Source organism: Cherax quadricarinatus, chromosome 29 (genome assembly GCF_038502225.1).
Source record: "Cherax quadricarinatus isolate ZL_2023a chromosome 29, ASM3850222v1, whole genome shotgun sequence".
Taxonomy (NCBI): Eukaryota; Metazoa; Arthropoda; class Malacostraca; order Decapoda; family Parastacidae; genus Cherax; species Cherax quadricarinatus.
Window position 1 is genome coordinate 15,105,398 of NC_091320.1, and position 24,062 is coordinate 15,129,459.

Consider the following 24,062-nt stretch of genomic DNA (forward strand, 5'->3'; position numbering starts at 1 on the left):
ACCAACAGATACAGATACTAATGCCGGAAAAAAATCCCCCCCCCCCAGTACCAGCAATACCACCAGTCCGATAACATTCTTCTTGGCAAATATACAGGGTCTAAAGCCAGCAACAAACAACAAAATACCTTTCATCCGTGGACTGCTTGCAGAGGCAAAGGCAATGTTCGCGGCTTTCACTGAGACCCACATAAAGGATCACTTGGACAACGAAATATGGATCCCAGGTTACAACCTATACAGATGTGACAGAGTGAACAGGCAAAAGGGGGGGGGGTTGGCCTGTACATTGCAGAGTCACTTGTTTGCACAGAACTGCTAAATGCCTCAAATGATGTAGTGGAAGTTTTAGCAGTAAAGGTCGAGAACCAAAACCTAGTCAATGTGGTAGTCTACAAGCCTCCGGATGCAACATCCCAGCAATTCCAGGAACAGCTGTTAAAAATTGACCACTGTCTGGAAAATCTTCCAGCTCCTGCACCCAACATCTTGCTCCTGGGGGATTTCAACTTAAGGCACCTAAAATGGAGGAATATAGCAAATAATATTGTTGCAGTAATAACACAAGGAGGCAGCTCTGATGAAAACTCACACTCACGCGAGCTTTTAAATCTCTGCACAAAATTCAATTTAAACCAGCAAATAATAGAGCCTACTAGACTGGAGAATACACTAGACCTCATCTTCACTAACAATGATGATCTGATAAGAAATGTCACCATATCAAAAACAATATACTCAGATCACAACATAATTGAGGTTCAGTCATGTATGCGCGGAGCCCCAGACCGACATAATGAGATTAGTCACGAGGGAGCATTCACCAAATTCAACTTCAATAACAAAAACATAAAGTGGGACCAAGTAAACCAAGTCCTAACCGATATAAGCTGGGAAGATATACTAAGCAACACAGACCCCAACTTATGCCTAGAACAGATTAACTCGGTGGCACTCGATGTATGCACAAGGCTTATTCCTCTAAGAAAAAGGAGGAGTAGATGTAAAATAGAAAGAGACAGGCGCTCCCTTTACAGGTGACGGAAAAGAATAACAGAGCGACTAAAAGAGGTCAATATATCTGAAATGCGTAGGGAGACACTGGTCAGAGAAATAGCAAGCATCGAACTTAAGCTAAAAGAATCCTTTAGGAGTCAGGAATCGCGTGAAGAACTAAAAGCCATAAATGAAATCGAAAGAAACCCAAAGTATTTCTTCTCCTATGCCAAATCAAAATCGAGAACAACGTCCAGTATTGGGCCCCTACTTAAACAAGATGGGTCCTACACAGATGACAGCAAGGAAATGAGTGAGCTACTCAAGTCCCAATATGACTCAGTTTTTAGCAAGCCGCTAACCAGACTGAGAGTCGAAGATCAAAATCAATTTTTTATGAGAGAGCCACAAAATTTGATTAACACAAGCCTATCCGATGTTATCCTGACGCCAAATGACTTCGAACAGGCGATAAATGACATGCCCATGCACTCTGCCCCAGGGCCAGACTCATGGAACTCTGTGTTCATCAAGAACTGCAAGAAGCCCCTATCACGAGCCTTTTCCATCGTATGGAGAGGGAGCATGGACACGGGGGTCGTCCCACAGTTACTAAAAACAACAGACATAGCCCCACTCCACAAAGGGGGCAGTAAAGCAACAGCAAAGAACTACAGACCAATAGCACTAACATCCCATATCATAAAAATCTTTGAAAGGGTCCTAAGAAGCAAGATCACCACCCATCTAGAAACCCATCAGTTACACAACCCAGGGCAACATGGGTTTAGAACAGGTCGCTCCTGTCTGTCTCAACTATTGGATCACTACGACAAGGTCCTAAATGCACTAGAAGACAAAAAGAATGCAGATGTAATATATACAGACTTTGCAAAAGCCTTCGACAAGTGTGACCATGGCGTAATTGCGCACAAAATGCGTGCTAAAGGAATAACAGGAAAAGTTGGTCGATGGATCTATAATTTCCTCACTAACAGAACACAGAGAGTAGTCGTCAACAGAGTAAAGTCCAAGGCAGCTACGGTGAAAAGCTCTGTTCCACAAGGCACAGTACTAGCTCCCATCTTGTTCCTCATCCTCATATCCGACATAGACAAGGATGTCAACCACAGCACCGTGTCTTCCTTTGCAGATGACACCCGAATCTGCATGACAGTGTCTTCCATTGCAGACACTGCAAAGCTCCAGGCGGACATCAACCAAATCTTTCAGTGGGCTGCAGAAAACAATATGAAGTTCAACGATGAGAAATTTCAATTACTCAGTTATGGTAAACATGAGGAAATTAAATCTTCATCAGAGTACAAAACAAATTCTGGCCACAAAATAGAGCGAAACACCAACGTCAAAGACTTGGGAGTGATTATGTCGGAGGATCTCACCTTCAAGGACCATAACATTGTATCAATCGCATCTGCTAGAAAAATGACAGGATGGATAATGAGAACCTTCAAAACTAGGGAGGCCAAGCCCATAATGACACTCTTCAGGTCACTTGTTCTATCTAGGCTGGAATATTGCTGCACACTAACAGCACCTTTCAAGGCAGGTGAAATTGCCGACCTAGAAAATGTACAGAGAACTTTCACGGCGCGCATAACGGAGATAAAACACCTCAATTATTGGGAGCGCTTGAGGTTCCTAAACCTGTATTCCCTGGAACGCAGGAGGGAGAGATACATGATTATATACACCTGGAAAATCCTAGAGGGACTAGTACCGAACTTGCACACGAAAATCACTCACTGCGAAAGCAAAAGACTTGGCAGACGATGCACCATCCCCCCAATGAAAAGCAGGGGTGTCACTAGCACGTTAAGAGACCATACAATAAGTGTCAGGGGCCCGAGACTGTTCAACTGCCTCCCAGCACACATAAGGGGGATTACCAACAGACCCCTGGCAGTCTTCAAGCTGGCACTGGACAAGCACCTAAAGTCAGTTCCTGATCAGCCGGGCTGTGGCTCGTACGTTGGTTTGCGTGCAGCCAGCAGCAACAGCCTGGTTGATCAGGCTCTGATCCACCAGGAGGCCTGGTCACAGACCGGGCCGCGGGGGCGTTGACCCCCGGAACTCTCTCCAGGTAAACTCCAGGTAGAGATTTGTACCCAAGGGAAACAGGAATAATGAAAAAGCCAGGATGAGCCCATGGTTCACCCAAAGGTGCAAGGCGGCAAAAACCAAGTGTGCTAGGGAATGGAAGAAATATAGAAGGCAAAGGACCCAGGAGAATAAGGAGAGCAGTCATAGAGCCAGAAACGAATATGCACAGATAAGAATGGAGGCCCAACGACAATATGAAAACGACATAGCAGCGAAAGCCAAATCTGACCCGAAACTGTTATACAGCCACATCAGGAGGAAAACAATAGTCAAGGGCCAGGTAATCAGGCTAAGGAAGGAAGGAGGAGAGACAACAAGAAATGACCGTGAAGTATGTGAGGAACTCAACAAGAGATTCAAAGAAGTGTTCACAGAGGAGACAGAAGGGGCTCCAGAAAGACTGAGAAGTGGGGCACACCACCAGGTGCTGGACACAGTACACGCAACCGAGGAAGAAGTGAAGAGGCTTCTGAGTGAGCTAGATACCTCAAAGGCAATGGGGCCAGATAACATCTCTCCATGGGTCCTGAGAGAGGGAGCAGAGGCGCTATGTGTATCCCTAACAACTATATTCAATACATCTATCGAAACAGGGAGATTCCCTGAGACATGGAAGACAGCAAATGTAGTCCCAATCTTTAAAAAAGGAGACAGACATGAAGCACTAAACTACAGACCAGTGTCACTGACATGTATAGTATGCAAAGTCATGGAGAAGATTATCAGGAGAAGAGTGGTGGAACACCTAGAAAGGAATGATCTCATCAACAGCAGCCAACATGGTTTCAGGGACGGGAAAACCTGTGTCACAAACCTACTGGAGTTCTATGACATGGTGACAGCAGTAAGACAAGAGAGAGACGGGGGTGGATGGATTGCATTTTCTTGGACTGCAAGAAGGCGTTTGACACAGTACCACACAAGAGATTAGTCAGCAGTGGTTCCCAAACTGGGGGTAAATTACCCCCTGGGGGTAATTTAACCATTTTTGGGGGTAATGGAGGGGTGACAGAAAAAAAGTTATGAATTCTGAAAATCAAGAAAACAATGTGGTACCCGGTATGAGGATTATTGTTAACTTTGTCTTAGTATATAAAGTTGTAAAGTAAACCTATTATAAGTAAGTAATAAAGTTAAACCAAATAACAATAAACATCAAAAACTAATATACAGTATTAGAAAAGAAGAAATATATAGCTAAGTGTGTGGAAACCCAAAAGTATTTTGACAAGTATGCTTCAGGACAAAAGTCACTCAGTAGCCCAGATCGACCTGTCCAGTACGCGTCACTCACTTCCTGAGGCTGCCTCTATTTCACACTGTCAGTTTATCTGTGAGCATCAGCCGAGGTAGACATAAGCTGGTATGTATGTGTACTGCCCTGTGCAGTATAGAGTTAGTATTTACCCACTGTTACTGTGAATTTGTAGCTATTATTAATTTTATATATAATGTATGTGTGGTTCTTACGTTTTCAATGGTTTTGCTAGGATTAGCAGAGTATGCGAGGCTGTATACGTTCACGGTTAGCCATATATATCAATAATAACATTTTGTGAAAGGGGTAACATGCTTTATGTGGCATGTTAAATTGGGTAACAAGCTGAAAAAGTTTGGGAACCACTGGATCATTAGTGTAAAAACTAGAGGACCAAGCAGGGATAACAGAGAAGGCACTACAATGGATCAGGGAATACTTGACAGGAAGACAGCAGCGAGTCATGGTACGTGGCGAGGTGTCGGAGTAAGCATCTGTGACCAGTGGGGTCCCACAGGGGTCAGTCCTAGGACCAGTGCTGTTTCTGGTATTTGTGAACGACATGACGGAAGGAATAGACTCTGAGGTGTCCCTGTTTGCAGATGACGTGAAGTTGATGAGAAGAATTCACTCGATCGAAGACCAGGCATAACTACAAAGGGATCTGGACAGGCTGCAGACCTGGTCCAGCAATTGGCTCCTGGAGTTCAATCCCACCAAGTGCAAAGTCATGAAGATTGGGGAAGGGCAAAGAAGACCGCAGACGGAGTACAATCTAGGGGGTCAGAGACTACAAACCTCACTCAAGGAAAAAGATCTTGGGGTGAGTATAACACCAGGCACATCTCCTGAAGCGCACATCAACCAAATAACTGCTGCAGCATATGGGCGCCTAGCAAACCTCAGAACAGCATTCCCACATCTTAATAAGGAATCGTTCAGGACCCTGTACACCGTGTACGTTAGGCCCATATTGGAGTATGCGGCACCAGTTTGGAACCCACACCTAGCCAAGCATGTAAAGAAACGAAAGGTGATCTTTTGATTTGTAGATAGTGTGTGTGGGAGCAGGTTACGGTCTTACTGTGCGACAGTGAAAGACTTTTTTTTATAATGATACTTTATTGTGAAGACAGAGTCTGTTGTTACACTGCGAGAGGTGTCAGCAATAATAGCTTACTGTGAGAGCAGATTCTGTTGTTACACTGGGAGAGGTGTCAGCAATAATAGCTTACTGTGAGAGCAGATTCTGTTGTTACCCTGCGAGAGGTGTCAGCAATAATAGCTTACTGTGAGAGCAGATTCTGTTGTTACACTGGGAGAGCTGTCAGCAATAATAGCTTACTGTGAGAGCAGATTCTGTTGTTACACTGGGAGAGCTGTCAGCAATAATATCTTACTGTGAGAGCAGATTCTGTTGTTACACTGGGAGAGCTGTCAGCAATAATAGCTTACTGTGAGAGCAGATTCTGTTGTTACACTGGGAGAGCTGTCAGCAATAATAGCTTACTGTGAGAGCAGATTCTGTTGTTACACTGGGAGAGCTGTCAGAAATAACAGCTTACTGTGGGAGCAGATTCTGTTGTTACACTTGGAGAGGTGTCAGCAATAACAGCTTACTCTGAGAGCAGATTCTGTTGTTACACTGGGAGAGCTGTCAGCAATAATAGCTTACTGTGAGAGCAGATTTTTTTGTTACACTTGGAGAGGTGTCAGCAATAATAGCTTACTGTGAGAGCAGATTTTGTTGTTACACTGGGAGAGCTGTCAGCAATAATAGCTTACTGTGAGAGCAGATTCTGTTGTTACACTTGGAGAGGTGTCAGCAATAATAGCTTACTGTGAGAGTAGATTCTGTTGTTACACTTGGAGTGGTGTCAGCAATAATAGCTTACTGTGAGAGTAGATTCTGTTGTTACACTGCGAGAGCTGTCAGCAATAATAGCTTACTGTGAGAGCAGTTTCTGTTGTTACACTGGGAGAGCTGTCAACAATAATAGCTTACTGTGAGAGCAGATTCTGTTGTTACTCTGCGAGAGCTGTCAGCAATAATCGCTTACTGTGAGAGCAGATTTTGTTGTTACACTGGGAGAGCTGTCAGCAATAATAGCTTACTGTGAGAGCAGATTCTGTTGTTACACTTGGAGAGGTGTCAGCAATAATAGCTTACTGTGAGAGCAGATTCTGTTGTTACACTGGGAGAGCTGTCAGCAATAATAGCTTACTGTGAGAGCAGATTCTGTTGTTACACTGGGAGAGCTGTCAGCAATAATAGCTTACTGTGAGAGCAGATTCTGTTGTTACACTTGGAGAGGTGTCAGCAATAATAGCTTACTGTGAGAGCAGTTTCTGTTGTTACACTGGGAGAGGTGTCAGCAATAATAGCTTACTGTGAGAGCAGATTCTGTTGTTACTCTGCGAGAGCTGTCAGCAATAATAGCTTACTGTGAGAGCAGATTCTCTTGTTACATTGGGAGAGCTGTCAGCAATAATAGCTTACTGCGATAGCAGATTCTGTTGTTACACTGCGAGAGGTGTCAGCAATAATATCTTACTGTGAGAGCAGATTCTGTTGTTACACTGGGAGAGCTGTCAGCAATAATAGCTTACTGTGAGAGCAGATTCTGTTGTTGCACTTGGAGACGTGTCAGCAATAATAGCTTACTGTGAGAGCAGATTCTGTTGTTACACTGGGAGAGCTGTCAGCAATAATAGCTTACTGTGAGAGCAGATTCTGTTGTTACACTGCGAGAGGTGTCAGCAATAATATCTTACTGTGAGAGCAGATTCTGTTGTTATACTTGGAGAGGTGTCAGCAATAATAGCTTACTGTGAGAGCAGATTCTGTTGTTACACTGGGAGAGCTGTCAGCAATAATAGCTTACTGTGAGAGCAGATTCTGTTGTTACACTGCGAGAGGTGTCAGCAATAATATCTTACTGTGAGAGCAGATTCTGTTGTTACTCTGCGAGAGCTGTCAGCATTAATAGCTTACTGTGAGAGCAGATTCTGTTGTTACACTGGGAGAGCTGTCAGCAATAATAGCTTACTGTGAGAGCAGATTCTGTTGTTACACTGGGAGAGCTGTCAGCAATAATAGCTTACTGTGAGAGCAGATTCTGTTGTTACTCTGCGAGAGCTGTCAGCAATAATAGCTTACTGTGAGAGCAGATTCTGTTGTTACACTGGGAGAGCTGTCAGCAATAATAGCTTACTGGGAGAGCTGTCAGCAATAATAGCTTACTGTGAGAGCAGATTCTGTTGTTACACTGGGGGAGCTGTCAGCAATAATATCTTACTGTGAGAGCAGATTCTGTTGTTACAATGGGCGAGCTGTCAGCAATAATAGCTTACTGTGAGAGCAGATTCTGTTGTTACTCTGGGAGAGCTGTCAGCAATAATAGCTTACTGTGAGAGCAGATTCTGTTGTTACACTGGGAGAGCTGTCAGCAATAATAGCTTATTGTGAGAGCAGATTCTGTTGTTACACTGGGAGAGCTGTCAGCTATAATATCTTACTGTGAGAGCAGATTCTGTTGTTACACTGGGAGAGCTGTCAGCAATAATAGCTTACTGTGAGAGCAGATTCTGTTGTTACACTTGGAGAGGTGTCAGCAATAATAGCTTACTGTGAGAGCAGATTCTGTTGTTACACTGGGAGAGCTGTCAGCAATAATAGCTTACTGTGAGAGCAGATTCTCTTGTTACACTTGGAGAGGTGTCAGCAATAATAGCTTACTGTAAGAGCAGATTCTGTTGTTACACTGGGAGAGCTGTCAGCAATAATAGCTTACTGTGAGAGCAGATTCTGTTGTTACACTGCGAGAGGTGTCAGCAATAATATCTTACTGTGAGAGCAGATTCTGTTGTTACACTTGGAGAGGTGTCAGCAATAATAGCTTACTGTGAGAGCAGATTCTGTTGTTACACTGGGAGAGCTGTCAGCAATAATAGCTTACTGTGAGAGCAGATTCTCTTGTTACACTTGGAGAGGTGTCAGCAATAATAGCTTACTGTGAGAGCAGATTCTGTTGTTACACTGGGAGAGCTGTCAGCAATAATAGCTTACTGTGAGAGCAGATTCTGTTGTTACACTGGGAGAGGTGTCAGCAATAATAGCTTACTGTGAGAGCAGATTCTGTTGTTACACTGGGAGAGCTGTCAGCAATAATAGCTTACTGTGAGAGCAGATTCTGTTGTTACACTGGGAGAGCTGTCAGCAATAATAGCTTACTGTGAGAGTAGATTCTGTTGTTACACTTGGAGAGGTGTCATCAATAATAGCTTACTGAGAGCAGATTCTGTTGTTACACTGGGAGAGCTGTCAGCAATAATAGCTTACTGTGAGAGCAGATTCTGTTGTTACACTTGGAGATGTGTCAGCAATAATAGCTTACTGTGAGAGCAGATTCTGTTGTTACACTGGGAGAGCTGTCAGCAATAATAGCTTACTGTGAGAGCAGATTCTGTTGTTACACTTGGAGAGGTGTCAGCAATAATAGCTTACTGTGAGAGCAGTTTCTGTTGTTACACTGGGAGAGCTGTCAGCAATAATAGCTTACTGTGAGAGCAGATTCTGTTGTTACTCTGCGAGAGCTGTCAGCAATAATAGCTTACTGTGAGAGCAGATTCTGTTGTTACACTGGGAGAGGTGTCAGCAATAATAGCTTACTGTGAGAGCAGATTCTGTTGTTACACTTGGAGAGGTGTCAGCAATAATAGCTTACTGTGAGAGCAGATTCTGTTGTTACACTGGGAGAGCTGTCAGCAATAATAGCTTACTGTGAGAGCAGTTTCTGTTGTTACTCTGCGAGAGCTGTCAGCAGTAATAGCTTACTGTGAGAGCAGATTCTGTTGTTACACTTGGAGAGGTGTCAGCAGTAATAGCTTACTGTGAGAGCAGTTTCTGTTGTTACTCTGCGAGAGCTGTCAGCAATAATAGCTTACTGTGAGAGCAGATTCTGTTGTTACACTGGGAGAGCTGTCAGCAATAATAGCTTACTGTGAGAGCAGATTCTGTTTTTACACTGGGAGAGCTGTCAACAATAATAGCTTACTGTGAGAGCAGATTCTGTTGTTACACTGGGAGAGCTGTCAGCAATAATAGCTTACTGTGAGAGCAGATTCTGTTGTTACACTGGGGGAGCTGTCAGCAATAATAGCTTACTGTGAGAGCAGATTCTGTTGTTACACTGGGAGAGCTGTCAGCAATAATAGCTTACTGTGAGAGCAGATTCTGTTGTTACTCTGGGAGAGCTGTCAGCAATAATAGCTTACTGTGAGAGCAGATTCTGTTGTTACACTGGGAGAGCTGTCAGCAATAATAGCTTACTGTGAGAGCAGATTCTGTTGTTACACTGGGAGAGCTGTCAGCAATAATATCTTACTGTGAGAGCAGATTCTGTTGTTTCTCTGGGAGAGCTGTCAGCAATAATAGCTTACTGTGAGAGCAGATTCTGTTGTTACACTGGGAGAGCTGTCAGCAATAATATCTTATTGTGAGAGCAGATTCTGTTGTTACACTGGGAGAGCTGTCAGCAATAATAGCTTACTGTGAGAGCAGATTCTGTTGTTACACTGGGAGAGCTGTCAGCAATAATAGCTTACTGTGAGAGCAGATTCTGTTGTTACACTGGGAGAGCTGTCAGCAATAATAGCTTACTGTGAGAGCAGATTCTGTTGTTACACTGGGAGAGCTGTCAGCAATAATAGCTTACTGTGAGAGCAGATTCTGTTGTTACACTTGGAGAGGTGTCAGCAATAATAGCTTACTGTGAGAGCAGATTCTGTTGTTACACTTGGAGAGGTGTCAGCAATAATAGCTTACTATGAGAGCAGATTCTGTTGTTACACTTGGAGAGGTGTCAGCAATAATAGCTTACTGTGAGAGCAGATTCTGTTGTTACACTGGGAGAGTTGTCAGCAATAATAGCTTACTGTGAGAGCAGATTCTGTTGTTACACTTGGAGAGGTGTCAGCAATAATAGCTTACTGTGAGAGCAGATTCTGTTGTTACACTTGGAGAGGTGTCAGCAATAATAGCTTACTGTGAGAGCAGATTCTGTTGTTACACTTGGAGAGGTGTCAGCAATAATAGCTTACTGTGAGAGCAGATTCTGTTGTTACACTGGGAGAGCTGTCAGCAATAATAGCTTACTGTGAGAGCAGATTCTGTTGTTACACAGGGAGGATGTTTGTTATGGTAACATTGTGCAGGCTTCACAGAATATAATTTTATTTCATCTAATGAGTCACGTTTAAGTTTTGGTGAAGAGCGAACCAAATATTTGTTTATCTTCACCTATGAGCACGGGATCCAACGCAGGATCCAACACGGGATCCAACCCGGGATCCAGCAAGGGATCCAGCAAGGGATCCAGCAAGGAATCCAGCGAGGGATCCAGCAAGGGATCCAGCAAGAGATCCACTATTGTTAGAGTGAATGATTTTCATGTTCTATGTACTGCAGTTTGCTTGTTTAGGATACGTGGAGAGATGTTGGTAGGTGTATTTATTGGGTGTGGGTTAGGTTTAATGATGGCGAGATTTGAAGGGGGTTGAGTTAGTCAGGATGAGATTTGATGTAGGATGGGTTGGTGAAGGAGAGGTTTGCCAAACCTGTATGGGTCATGCAACAAGTTATAGAAGGAATGACTTTGAAACTTCGATCCAGGTGTGAACAGTCTTAGTATCCTGTACACAAGACAACAACATTATCCTTGAGTGTATACAGGTCTCTTCAACCGTAATGTCCTGTACACTGTCCACACTATATTATATTTTCATGCACTGTAGATCTCTGTCCTTGAGTCAAGAGAGTTTAAGAGTATTGCAACGCAGCTACTGATACACTCCTCACTCCTCTCGTGTGTTATTCTCCCACACAATATGCACAAAACAAATGTGAAGACACGCTATGAACATACATATAAAGCTCTCTTGTGAATGGTCAACAACAGACAGAAAGGAGACAGTATTTTGCATAATATCTGTGAGTATTAAGGTACAACTTGATCGACCTTGTTCACTTTCTGACATGATGGAGAGGACCGGGTGTGGCTTGACTCAGCGTGGGAGGGCATGAATTCACACATTTTTGGGGGAAGTGTCCATGAAAGTGAGTGATTGTGGGTCTGAATCATTCATGACTCTGTCTACCTCCAGCTCAAAGTTTTGCTCTGCGTATATTACTTTTTTTTCTCTTCAAATTGTAATTTTTATATTTTCATCCGTAAAGTTAAGAAATATATTTGACGATTTGCTTGATGTATCAGTCAGTGCTACACACAACTACGTCTCTAGTTATGAATCTCTAATATCAGCGAGATTTTTCATGCCATCTGTGGTTATTGTGGCAGTAGATACTAGTAGTATGTTGGGCCTTATAAAGTATATGTTTAGATAAATACCATAGGTACAGTAAGGAAGATAAAGCACTGGTGTTTCTTGTCCTAAAACAACATATGTTGCGAGTCAACATCTTCGTCAAATTTACTTATGAATGTTTTCAGATGTTGCTGTTGTTGTTGTTGTAGTTGTTGACTGGCAGATGTTGTTGTTGTTGTAGTTGTTGACTGGCAGATGTTGTTGTTGTTGTAGTTGTTGACTGGCAGATGTTGTTGTTGTTGTAGTTGTTGACTGGCAGATGTTGTTGTTGTTGTAGTTGTTGACTGGCAGATGTTGTTGTTGTTGTTGTTGACTGGCAGATGTTGTTGTTGTTTTAGTTGTTGACTGGCAGATGTTGTTGTTGTTGTTGTTGACTGGCAGATGTTGTTGTTGTTGTTGTTGACTGGCAGATGTTGTTGTTGTTGTTGTTGACTGGCAGATGTTGTTGTTGTTGTTGTTGACTGGCAGATGTTGTTGTTGTTGTTGTTGACTGGCAGATGGTATGAGAATATCCAGAAATTTTAGCTCCTGCAGACACACAGGGAGTAACAGTCTTATATTAAGTTTCCAATTATTGCTTGAGCCCTTTTATCAACTGCAAGTTGTTGTTGTTGTTGTTGTTGTTGTTGTTGTTGTTGTTGCTGTTGTTGTTGTTGTTGTTGTTGTTGTTGTTGTTGTTGTTGTTGTTGTTGTTGTTGTTGTTGTTGTTGTTGCTGTTGTTGTTGTTGTTGTTGTTGTTGTTGTTGCTGTTGTTGTTGTTGTTGTTGTTGTTGCTGTTGTTGTTGTTGTTGTTGTTGTTGTTGTTGTTGTTGTTGTTGTTGTTGTTGTTGCTGTTGTTGTTGTTGCTGTTGTTGTTGTTGCTGTTGTTGTTGTTGTTGTTGTTGTTGTTGTTGTTGTTGTTGTTGTTGTTGCTGTTGTTGTTGTTGCTGTTGTTGTTGTTGTTGTTGTTGTTGTTGTTGTTGTTGTTGTTGTTGTTGTTGTTGTTGTTGTTGTTGTTGTTGTTGTTGTTGTTGTTGTTGTTGTTGTTGTTGTTGTTGTTGTTGTTGTTGTTGTTGTTGTTGTTGTTGTTGCTGTTGTTGTTGTTGTTGTTGTTGTTGTTGTTGTTGTTGTTGCTGTTGTTGTTGTTGTTGTTGTTGCTGTTGTTGTTGTTGTTGTTGTTGTTGTTGTTGTTGTTGTTGTTGTTGTTGTTGTTGTTGCTGTTGTTGTTGTTGTTGTTGTTGTTGTTGTTGTTGTTGCTGTTGTTGTTGTTGTTGTTGTTGCTGTTGTTGTTGTTGTTGTTGTTGTTGTTGTTGTTGTTGCTGTTGTTGTTGTTGTTGTTGCTGTTGTTGTTGTTGTTGTTGTTGTTGTTGTTGTTGTTGTTGCTGTTGTTGTTGTTGTTGTTGTTGTTGTTGTTGTTGTTGCTGTTGTTGTTGTTGTTGTTGTTGTTGTTGTTGTTGTTGTTGTTGTTGTTATTATTATTATTATTGTAATAACAATAACCATAATAACAATATTATTATTATTATTATTATTATTATTATTATTATTATTATTTACATAAGGTGGTAAACCAGCTTGGGTTATTCAGCACTAGGAGTGCTGGAGGTTCGATCCTGCGTTTGCTAAATTCAGGAGAGAGACTTCAGACATGCCAGAGAAGATTGTGTTTCCTCAGTGTGACGGGTTTATCCAGGAAGTTATCAGCAGGGTGTGGTTGTCTTGGATGGCTGAGAGATGTTGTCAGCGTCGTCTGTAGTCACGGTTTCCAGGCTGGAAGACGCGTGTCGGGGGAACTGTTGGTTTATGTAAACCGAACCACAGTGTAACACTGTCTCCAGGACCAGTATCATCAATGGACTGACTAGCGGTTCGAGAAGTGAGCTTTCAGTGTACCCAGGGAGGGACTAAGGTCACCTGATGCCCTAACCACAACCCAATAATGGTGTTCCCTTGACCCTGCCATTGCTTAGCTGGCAAGACATTAAAAGTCAGCAAGTACTGAAGGTGAAATAAGACATTAATAACTCAGTGTTCTTCAAGAACATCATCATCCAAGACACAACACAACTATATTAAATATAAACCGACTTTCACTTTATTTATTTAACACTAAACATCAGCAAACAGTATAAACCAGCTACAAAAACATCATCACTATTGTTTGCACTTTTAATAAACTATTATAAGGTAATGATCCAAATAAAAAAAATTATTGAAAACTATTTTTAATCACCCTCCAAAAGATTGCAAGACAAATTAAACTTTGATATTAAGCAACGGGAGGGCCGAGGGAACACTATTATTGGGTTGTGGTTATGGCACCAGGTGACCCAAGTCCCTCCCTGGGTACACTGAAAGTTCACTTCTCGAGCCGCTAGTCACTGTTAACTCTACTGGAATCAATCAATTTTGAAATATTTCTTTCTACAGAAATCGATGTTGGTGGACAAGTTTCAGAATAAATATTCTTAACAAGAAATATTATTATTTGTATGAAGTAAAGTATTGTTTATTCCATTGGTTTCTAATACTGAAGATATATAACATTTTAACATTCATGGATCAAGTGATGTAAAATGTTGCTTATTATTACCTACTTACATAAATAATTAAAAAAAAGTCATAATACCGTGACTGGAACAATACACAAATAACCCGCACATAGGAGAGAGGAGCTTACGACGACGTTTCGGTCCGACTTTGACCATTTACAAAGTCACACTAACAAAAAAAGGAGAAAAGGAAGGAGTATATATAGGCCAGGAGGTGGTAGTGGTAGTAGTGGAGGTAGAAGGTAGTAGTGGAGGTAGAAGGTAGTAGTGGAGGTAGAAGGTAGTAGTGGAGGTAGAAGGTAGTAGTGGAGGTAGAAGGTAGTAGTGGAGGTAGAAGGTAGTAGTGGAGGTAGAAGGTAGTAGTGGAGGTAGAAGGTAGTAGTGGAGGTAGAAGGTAGTAGTGGTAGTAGTGGAGGTAGAAGGTAGTAGTGGTGGAGGTAGTAATGGTAGGAAAGTTGTGTATACACTACCTCCACCACTATTACACAACTTTCCTTGTATGAATCTTTGTCGTGGCTTTGTCTCTGTAGATGCCTTCCTCTCCCACTATACTGTATAATTCTCCAAACTTCAGAACACCCGTGGCCTAACCTGATTCCTTTTTCTTCTTCTCCCTCTTTCCCATTTCCCTTTCCTCTTTCTCCTTTGGGTTTTCTTTCTTCTTCCTTGGGTATTTGTTCCTGCATTATTTTTACCCTCTCTGTGTTCTTCCTACCCCTCTGTGAGCCCCTAGCTCCCTTGTAGTGCTCTTGTTTCTTAGTATTTGACTGGCTCCACCCCTACCATTACTACCTCCACCACTACTACCTTCTACCTCCACTACTACCACTACTACCTTCTACCTCCACTACTACCTTCTACCTCCACAACTACCTTCTACCTCCACTACTACCACTACTACCTTCTACCTCCACTACTACCACTACCACCTCCTGGCCTATATATATTCTTTCCGTCTCTCCTTATCGTAGGGGGCTTAGAAGAGAAGCAGGAAGGAGGGATAATTAGAAAGAGAAGATTATTAGTAGACAACATTAGGTTAAGGGGGAGGTTGCAAGTATTCCAGAAGTGGCCAGTTGCTGAACATCTGGAACAGACTTGTGTGGATGTGCATGTATTTTTGTCGTGGCCGAATTTGTAGCATTTAAGACATTGTGTGATTGGGTGAAAGTTCTGATTGAAGAGTGTTTGAGGGAATGCGGATGGTCTTGGCAAGGATTCCTTGACTGAAGAGTGTAGAGGCGTCAGAAGGAGTTGAATAGCGTATTTTGAGAATGGTAGAGTTTTCGGGTCTGAAAATATCGTCAACAGAGACTTTGTTCTTAGTATTGATGTCTTTGATTAAGTCTTCTTGGTCTGTGTCATAGGCTGTCAGGTAAGAATAGTCTACGTGTTTAGCAATGACTGTGCTTTTGGCACGGTGCTCTGGAGTCCAAATATTGATGAAGCCGGCGTTTAAAAGTTTTTGTCTAGTCGAGGTTGATGTGTACGTTTCATAGGAATGTTTGTCAAGAAGAAGTTTGAAGCCTGAGTTGGTTTTAAAGACTTTAAGTTGAGGTGCACCAGTGATCTGATATAATAAATTTTCAGGACAGATAGTGGCATCAGGATTAAAGAATTTGAGGTTTAGCGAGAAAGAACTGGATTTAGAAGAAGCAGAGGCAGGTGTGGGCGGTAGAGGGAGAGTGGAAGGGGGGTGGGAGGTGGAAGGCAACGAAGGCATCATCTAGTTACGTAAAGATGAATAAACAATTGTGGCGGTGACAATCGGCCAAAATGTGAGAGTACTCAGCTAGGCAAGTACGTGTAAGTAGACACGCGTACTTGCCTGGCTATTTCTTTAAGGTTTCCTTGTAGAGTCCGTCACTGGATTCGCAGGACACTGAGGAGGTGAGCTGTAGCTTGATGGAGCACTGTATATCCTGAGCGGCGAAGAGACTGGCTGTATGGCCTGCAGTCGACAGGCGTGGAGATTTCAGGCAGCAACAGGAGTGCAGAGGGAGGCTTCCTGCCCTTGGGTAGGCAACCACCGACGCACCAATCCTGATGGTGAAGAGGAAGACGAAGGTCCAGCATGCACCACTCTAAGCGAAGTCTCTCCCAACACGGGGTAATTCGAGAGAGGCGAGATCGTCGATGATCAATGTCATCCCATATACACTAAAAACAACAGACATAGCCCCACTCTAGAAAGGTAACAGTAAAGCAATTGCAAAGAACTATAGACCGATAGCACTAACATCCCATGTCATAAAAATCTTTCAAAGGGTTCTAAGAAGCAAGATGGCCAACCACCTAGATACTCATCAGTTACACATCCCAGAATAACACGAGTTTAGAGCAAGTCGCTCCTGCCTGTCCCAGCTACGGGACCACTATGACATGGTCCTGGATGCTATAGAGGATAAACGAAATGCAGATGTTGTATACTCAGACTTTGTGAAAGCCTTGGACAAATGTGAGCATGGTGTAATAACGCACAAAATGGATCTACAACTTCCTAACAAATAAAACACAAAGAGTAATAGTAAACAGAGTAAAGTCCCAGGCAGCCACGGTGAAAGGTTCTGTTCCACAAGGCACAGTACTCGCTCCCATCCTGTTCCTCATCCTCATATCTGACATAGACAGAGATGTAAGCCATAGCTCCGTGTCTTCCTTTGTGGATGACACCCGAATTACCTTGGCAGTGACCTCCGTCGAAGACACCGCGAGACTCCAGCGGACATCAACCAAATCTTCAATTGTGGCACTCGTGATAATATGAAGTTCAATGAAGAGAAATTTCAACTTCTCAAATACGGAAAACTTGAGTAAATTAAAAATGTATCAGAGTATACAACAAATTCTAACCATACAATAGAGCGAAAAAGTAATGTGAAGGACCAGGGAGTGATAATATCAGAGGCTCTCACCTTCACAGACCACAACAATGTATCTACCGCATCTGCTACAAAAATGATAGGATGGATAATGAGAACCTTCAAAACTAGGGATGCCAAGCCCATGATGAGTCTCTTCAGATCGCTTGTGCTCTCTAGGTTAGAATACTGCTGTTCACTAACTGCCCCCTTCAAGGCTGGCAACATTGCAGACCTAGAGAGTGTACAAAGAACTTTCACAGCACACGTAAGCACGATAAGACACCTAAATTACTGGGAACGGTTAAAGTCCCTTGATTTGTATTCCCTGGAACGCAGGCGAGAGAGTCACATGATAATACACACTTTGAAAATCCTAGTGGGATTAGTACCAAACTTGCGCACGAAAAATCACTCCCTATGAAAGCAAAAGACTCGGCAGGAGATGCAACATTCACCCAATGAAAAGCAGGGGTGCCACGAGTACACTGATAGACAACGCAATAAGTGTCCGGGGCCCAAGACTGTTCAACTGCCACCTAGGGAGGTTACCAATAGACCCCTGGGTGTCTTCAAGAAGGCGCTGAGCATGCACCTAAAGTCAGTACCTGGCCAGCAAGGATATGGTTCGTACGTCAGGTTGCGTGATACCAGCAGTAACAGCCTGGTTGGTCAGACCGTGATCCATCTTGAGGCCTGGTCTCAAACCGGGCCGCAGAGGCGTTGACCCCCGAAATCCTCTCCAGGTAAACTTAAGATATGTGTTAGGTAAAAATATAAAAAAATAATTTCCTCGATTTCTGTCGCTACATTCACTAGGCAACTTTTGTCACTCTTCTTGAACTGGTTCATGCTATGACTGGCTTTGACATGTGCGGGCAGTCTGTTTCATTCCTTTATTGCTGTACAATAAAAGGTGTTTGAAGCCTGGCCACTGACTGTGGCTACTACAAAGTTGTGCTCTCTCTCCCTAGTACTATGATTGCTTTGGTTGCCAACCTTGACAAAATTGACAGCAAGATATTCTGGACACTGTTTGTGAGCAATTTTATAAACATGATTTAGCTTCAGTTGTTTTACTCTGTCTTCAACATTCAGCATATCCAACTGCTGTAATTCATCCTGGCCTACATGCTCTCTTGGTCCCAGGCCTACATGCTCTCTTGAACCCAGGCCTACATGTTCTCTTGGACGCAGGCCTACATGTTCTCTTGGACCCAGGCCTACATGCTCTCTTGGACCCAGGCCTACATGTTCTCTTGGACTCAGGCCTACATGTTCTCTTGGACCCAGGCCTACATGTTCTCTTGGACCCAGGCCTACATGTTCTCTTGGACCCAGGCCTACATGTTCTCTTGGACCCAGGCCTACATGTTCTCTTGGACCCAGGCCTACATGTTCTCTTGGACCCAGGCCTACATGTTCTCTTGGACCCAGGCCTACATGCTCTCTTGGACCCAGGCCTAAATGTTCTCTTGGACCCAGGCCTACATGTTCTCTTGGACCCAGGCCTACATGCTCTCTTGGACCCAGGCCTACATGTTCTCTTGGACCCAGGCCTACATGTTCTCTTGGACCCAGGCCTACATGTTCTCTTGGACCCAGGCCTACATGCTCTCTTGGACCCAGGCCTAAATGTTCTCTTGGACCCAGGCCTACATGTTCTCTTGGACCCAGGCCTACATGCTCTCTTGGACCCAGGCCTACATGTTCTCTTGGACCCAGGCCTACATGTTCTCTTGTACCCAGGCCTACATGTTCTCTTGGACATCAGGCCTACATGTTCTCTTGGACCCAGGCCTACATGCTTTCTTGGACCCAGGCCTACATGTTTTCTTGGACCCAGGCCTACATGTTTTCTTGGACCCAGGCCTACATGTTCTCTTGGACCCAGGCCTACATGTCCTCTTGGACCCAGGCCTACATGTTCTCTTGGACCCAGGCCTACATGTTCTCTTGGACCCAGGCCTACATGTCCTCTTGGACCCAGGCCTACATGTTCTCTTGGACCCAGGCCTAAATGTTCTCTTGGACCCAGGCCTACATGCCCTCTTGGACCCAGGCCTACATGTTCTCTTGGACTCAGGCTTACATGTTCTCTTGGACCCAGGCCTACATGTTCTCTTGGACCCAGGCCTACATGTTCTCTTGGACATCAGGCCTACATGTTCTCTTGGACCCAGACCTACATGCTTTCTTGGACCCAGGCCTACATGTTTTCTTGGACCCAGGCCTACATGTTTTCTTGGACCCAGGCCTACATGCTCTCTTGGAGACAGGCCTACATGTTCTCTTGGACCCAGGCCTACATGTCCTCTTGGACCCAGGCCTACATGTTCTCTTGGACCCAGGCCTACATGTTCTCTAGGACCCAGGCCTACATGTTCTCTTGGACCCAGGCCTACATGTTCTCTTGGACCCAGGCCTAAATGTTCTCTTGGACCCAGGCCTACGTGTCCTCTTGGACCAAGGCCTACATGTCCTCTTGCACCCAGGCCTACATGTTCTCTTGGACTCAGGCCTACATGTTCTCTTGAACCCAGGCCTACATGTCCTCTTGGACCCAGGCCTATATGTCCTCTTGGACCAAGGCCTACATGTCCTCTTGGACCCAGGCCTATATGTCCTCTTGAACCCAGGCCTACATGTTCTCTTGGACCCATGCCTACATGTTTTCTTGGACCCAGGCCTACATGTTTTCTTGGACCCAGGCCAACATGTTCTCCTGGACCCAGGCCTACATATTCTCTTGGACCCAGGCCTACATGTTCTCTTGGACCCAGGCCTACATGTTCTCTTGGACTCAGGCCTACATGTTCTCTTGGACCCAGGCCTACATGTTTTCTTGGACCCAGGCCTACATATTCTCCTGGACCCAGGCCTACATGTTCTCTTGGACCCAGGCCTACATGTTTTCTTGGACCCAGGCCTACATGTTCTTTTTCACCCAGACCTACATGTTCTCTTGGACCCAGGCCTACATGTTCTCCTGGACCCAGGCCTACATGTTTTCTTGGACCCAGGCCTACATGTTCTCTTGGACCCAGGCCTACATGTTCTCTTGGACCCAGGCCTACATGTTCTCTTGGACCCAGGCCTACATGTTCTCTTGGACCCAGGCTTACATGTTCTCTTGGACTCAGGCCTACATGTTCTCTTGGACCCAGGCCTACATGTTCTCTTGGACCCAGGCCTACATTTTCTCTTGGACCTAAGCCTACATGTTCTCCTGCACCCAGGCCTACATGTTCTCTTGGACCCAGGCCTACATTTTCTCTTGGACCCAGGCCTACATGTTCTCTTGGACCCAGGCCTACATGTTCTCCTGGACCCAGGCCTACATGTTCTTTTGGACCCAGGCTTACATGTTCTCTTTGACCCAGGCCTACTTGTTCTCTTGGACCCAGGCCTACATGTTTTCTTGGACCCAGGCCTACATGTTTTCTTGGACCCAGGCCTACATGTCCTCTTGGACCAAGGCCTATATGTTCTCTTGGACCCAGGCCTGTATGTTCTCTTGGACCCAGGCCTACATGTCCTCTTGGACCCAGGCCTTCATGTCCTCTTGGACCCAGGCCTACATGTTCTCTAGCACCCAGGCCAACATGTTCTCTTGGACCCTGGCCTAGATGTTCTCTTGGACCCAGGCCTACATGTCCTCTTGGACCCATTCCTACATGTCCTCTTGGACCAAGGCCTACATGTCCTCTTGGACCCAGGCCTACATGTTCTCTTGGACCCAGGCCTACATGTTTTCTTGGACGCAGCCCTATATGTTTTCTTGGACCCAGGCCTACATGTTCTCCTGGACCCAGGCCTACATGCTCTCTTGGACCCAGGCCTACATGTTTTCTTGGACCAAGGCCTACATGCTTTCTTGGACGCAGGCCTACATGTTTTCTTGGACCCAGGCCTACATGCTTTCTTGGACCAAGGCCTACATGTTTTCTTGGACCCAGGCCTACATGTTCTCTTGGACCCAGGCCTACATGTTTTTTTGGACCCAGGCCTACATGTTTTCTTGGACCCAGGCCTACATGTTTTCTTGGACCCAGGCCTACATGTTTTCTTGGACGCAGGCCTACATGTTCTCTTGGACCCAGGCCTACATGTTCTCTTGGACCCTGGCCTACATGTTCTCTTGGACCCAGGCCTACATGTTCTCTTGGACCCAGGCCTACATGTTCTCTTGGACCCAGGCTTACATGTTCTCTTGGACCCAGGCCTACATGTTCTCTTGGACCCAGGCCTACATGTTTTCTTGGATGCAGGCTTGCATGTTTTCTTGGACCCAGGCCTACATGTCCTCTTGGACCCAGGCCTATATGTTCTCTTGGACCCAGGCCTATATGTTCTCTTGGACCCAGGCCTACATGTCCTCTTGGACCCAGGCCTATATGTCCTCTTGGACCCTAGCTTACATGTTTTCTTGGACGCAGGCCTACATGTTCTCTTGGACCCAGGCCTACATGTCCTCTTGGACCCAGGCCTTCATGTTCTCTTGGACTAAGGCCTTCACGTCCTCTTGGACCCAGGCCTACATGTTCTCTTGGACCCAGGCCTACATGTTCTCTTGGACCCAGGCCTACATGTTCTCTTGGACCCAGGCCTACATGTTCTCTTGGACCCAGGCCTACATGTTTTCTTGGACGCAGGCCTACATGTTTTCTTGGACCCAGGCCTACATGTTCTCCTGGACCCAGGCCTACATGTCCTCTTGGACCCAGGCCTACATGTTCTCTTGGACCCAGGCCTACATGTTCTCTTGGACCCAGGCCTACATGTTCTCTTGGACCCAGGCCTACATGTTCTCTTGGACCCAGGCCTACATGTTTTCTTGGACGCAGGCCTACATGTTTTCTTGGACCCAGGCCTACATGTTCTCCTGGACCCAGGCCTACATGTTCTCTTGGACCCAGGCCTACATGTTTTCTTGGACCCAGGCCTACATGTTTTCTTGGACCCAGGTCTACATGTTCTCTTGGACCCAGGCCTACATGTTTTCCTGGACCCAGGCCTACATGTTTTCTTGGACCCAGGCCTACATGTTTTCTTGGACGCAGGCCTACATGTTCTCTTGGACCCAGGCCTACATGTTCGCTTGGACCCAGGCCTACATGTTCTCTTGGACCCAGGCCTACATGTTTTCTTGGATGCAGGCCTACATGTTCTCTTGGACCCAGGCCTACATGTTCTCTTGGACGCAGGCCTACATGTTTTCTTGGACGCAGGCCTACATGTTCTCTTGGACCCAGGCCTACATGTCCTCTTGGACCCAGGCCTACATGTTTTCTTGGACCCAGGCCTACATGTTCTCTTGGACCCAGGCCTTCATGTTTTCTTGGACCCAGGCCTACATGTTTTCTTGAACCCAGGCCTACATGTTTTCTTGGACGCAGGCCTACATGTTCTCTTGGACCCAGGCCTACATGTTTTCTTGGACGCAGGCCTACATGTTCTCTTGGACCCAGGCCTACATGTTCTCTTGGACCCTGGCCTACATGTTCTCTTGGACCCAGGCCTACATGTTCTCTTGGACCCAGGCCTACATGTTCTCTTGGACCCAGGCTTACATGTTCTCTTGGACCCAGGCCTACATGTTCTCTTGGACCCAGGCCTACATGTTTTCTTGGATGCAGGCTTGCATGTTTTCTTGGACCCAGGCCTACATGTCCTCTTGGACCCAGGCCTATATGTTCTCTTGGACCCAGGCCTATATGTTCTCTTGGACCCAGGCCTACATGTCCTCTTGGACCCAGGCCTATATGTCCTCTTGGACCCTAGCTTACATGTTTTCTTGGACGCAGGCCTACATGTTCTCTTGGACCCAGGCCTACATGTCCTCTTGGACCCAGGCCTTCATGTTCTCTTGGACTAAGGCCTTCACGTCCTCTTGGACCCAGGCCTACATGTTCTCTTGGACCCAGGCCTACATGTTCTCTTGGACCCAGGCCTACATGTTCTCTTGGACCCAGGCCTACATGTTCTCTTGGACCCAGGCCTACATGTTTTCTTGGACGCAGGCCTACATGTTTTCTTGGACCCAGGCCTACATGTTCTCCTGGACCCAGGCCTACATGTCCTCTTGGACCCAGGCCTACATGTTCTCTTGGACCCAGGCCTACATGTTCTCTTGGACCCAGGCCTACATGTTCTCTTGGACCCAGGCCTACATGTTCTCTTGGACCCAGGCCTACATGTTTTCTTGGACGCAGGCCTACATGTTTTCTTGGACCCAGGCCTACATGTTCTCCTGGACCCAGGCCTACATGTTCTCTTGGACCCAGGCCTACATGTTTTCTTGGACCCAGGCCTACATGTTTTCTTGGACCCAGGTCTACATGTTCTCTTGGACCCAGGCCTACATGTTTTCCTGGACCCAGGCCTACATGTTTTCTTGGACCCAGGCCTACATGTTTTCTTGGACGCAGGCCTACATGTTCTCTTGGACCCAGGCCTACATGTTCGCTTGGACCCAGGCCTACATGTTCTCTTGGACCCAGGCCTACATGTTTTCTTGGATGCAGGCCTACATGTTCTCTTGGACCCAGGCCTACATGTTCTCTTGGATGCAGGCCTACGTGTTTTCTTGGACGCAGGCCTACATGTTCTCTTGGACCCAGGCCTACATGTCCTCTTGGACCCAGGCCTACATGTTTTCTTGGACCCAGGCCTACATGTTCTCTTGGACCCAGGCCTTCATGTTTTCTTGGACCCAGGCCTACATGTTTTCTTGAACCCAGGCCTACATGTTTTCTTGGACGCAGGCCTACATGTTCTCTTGGACCCAGGCCTACATGTTTTCTTGGACGCAGGCCTACATGTTCTCTTGGACCCAGGCCTACATGTTCTCTTGGACCCAGGCCTACATGTTCTCTTGGACCCAGGCCTACATGTTCTCTTGGA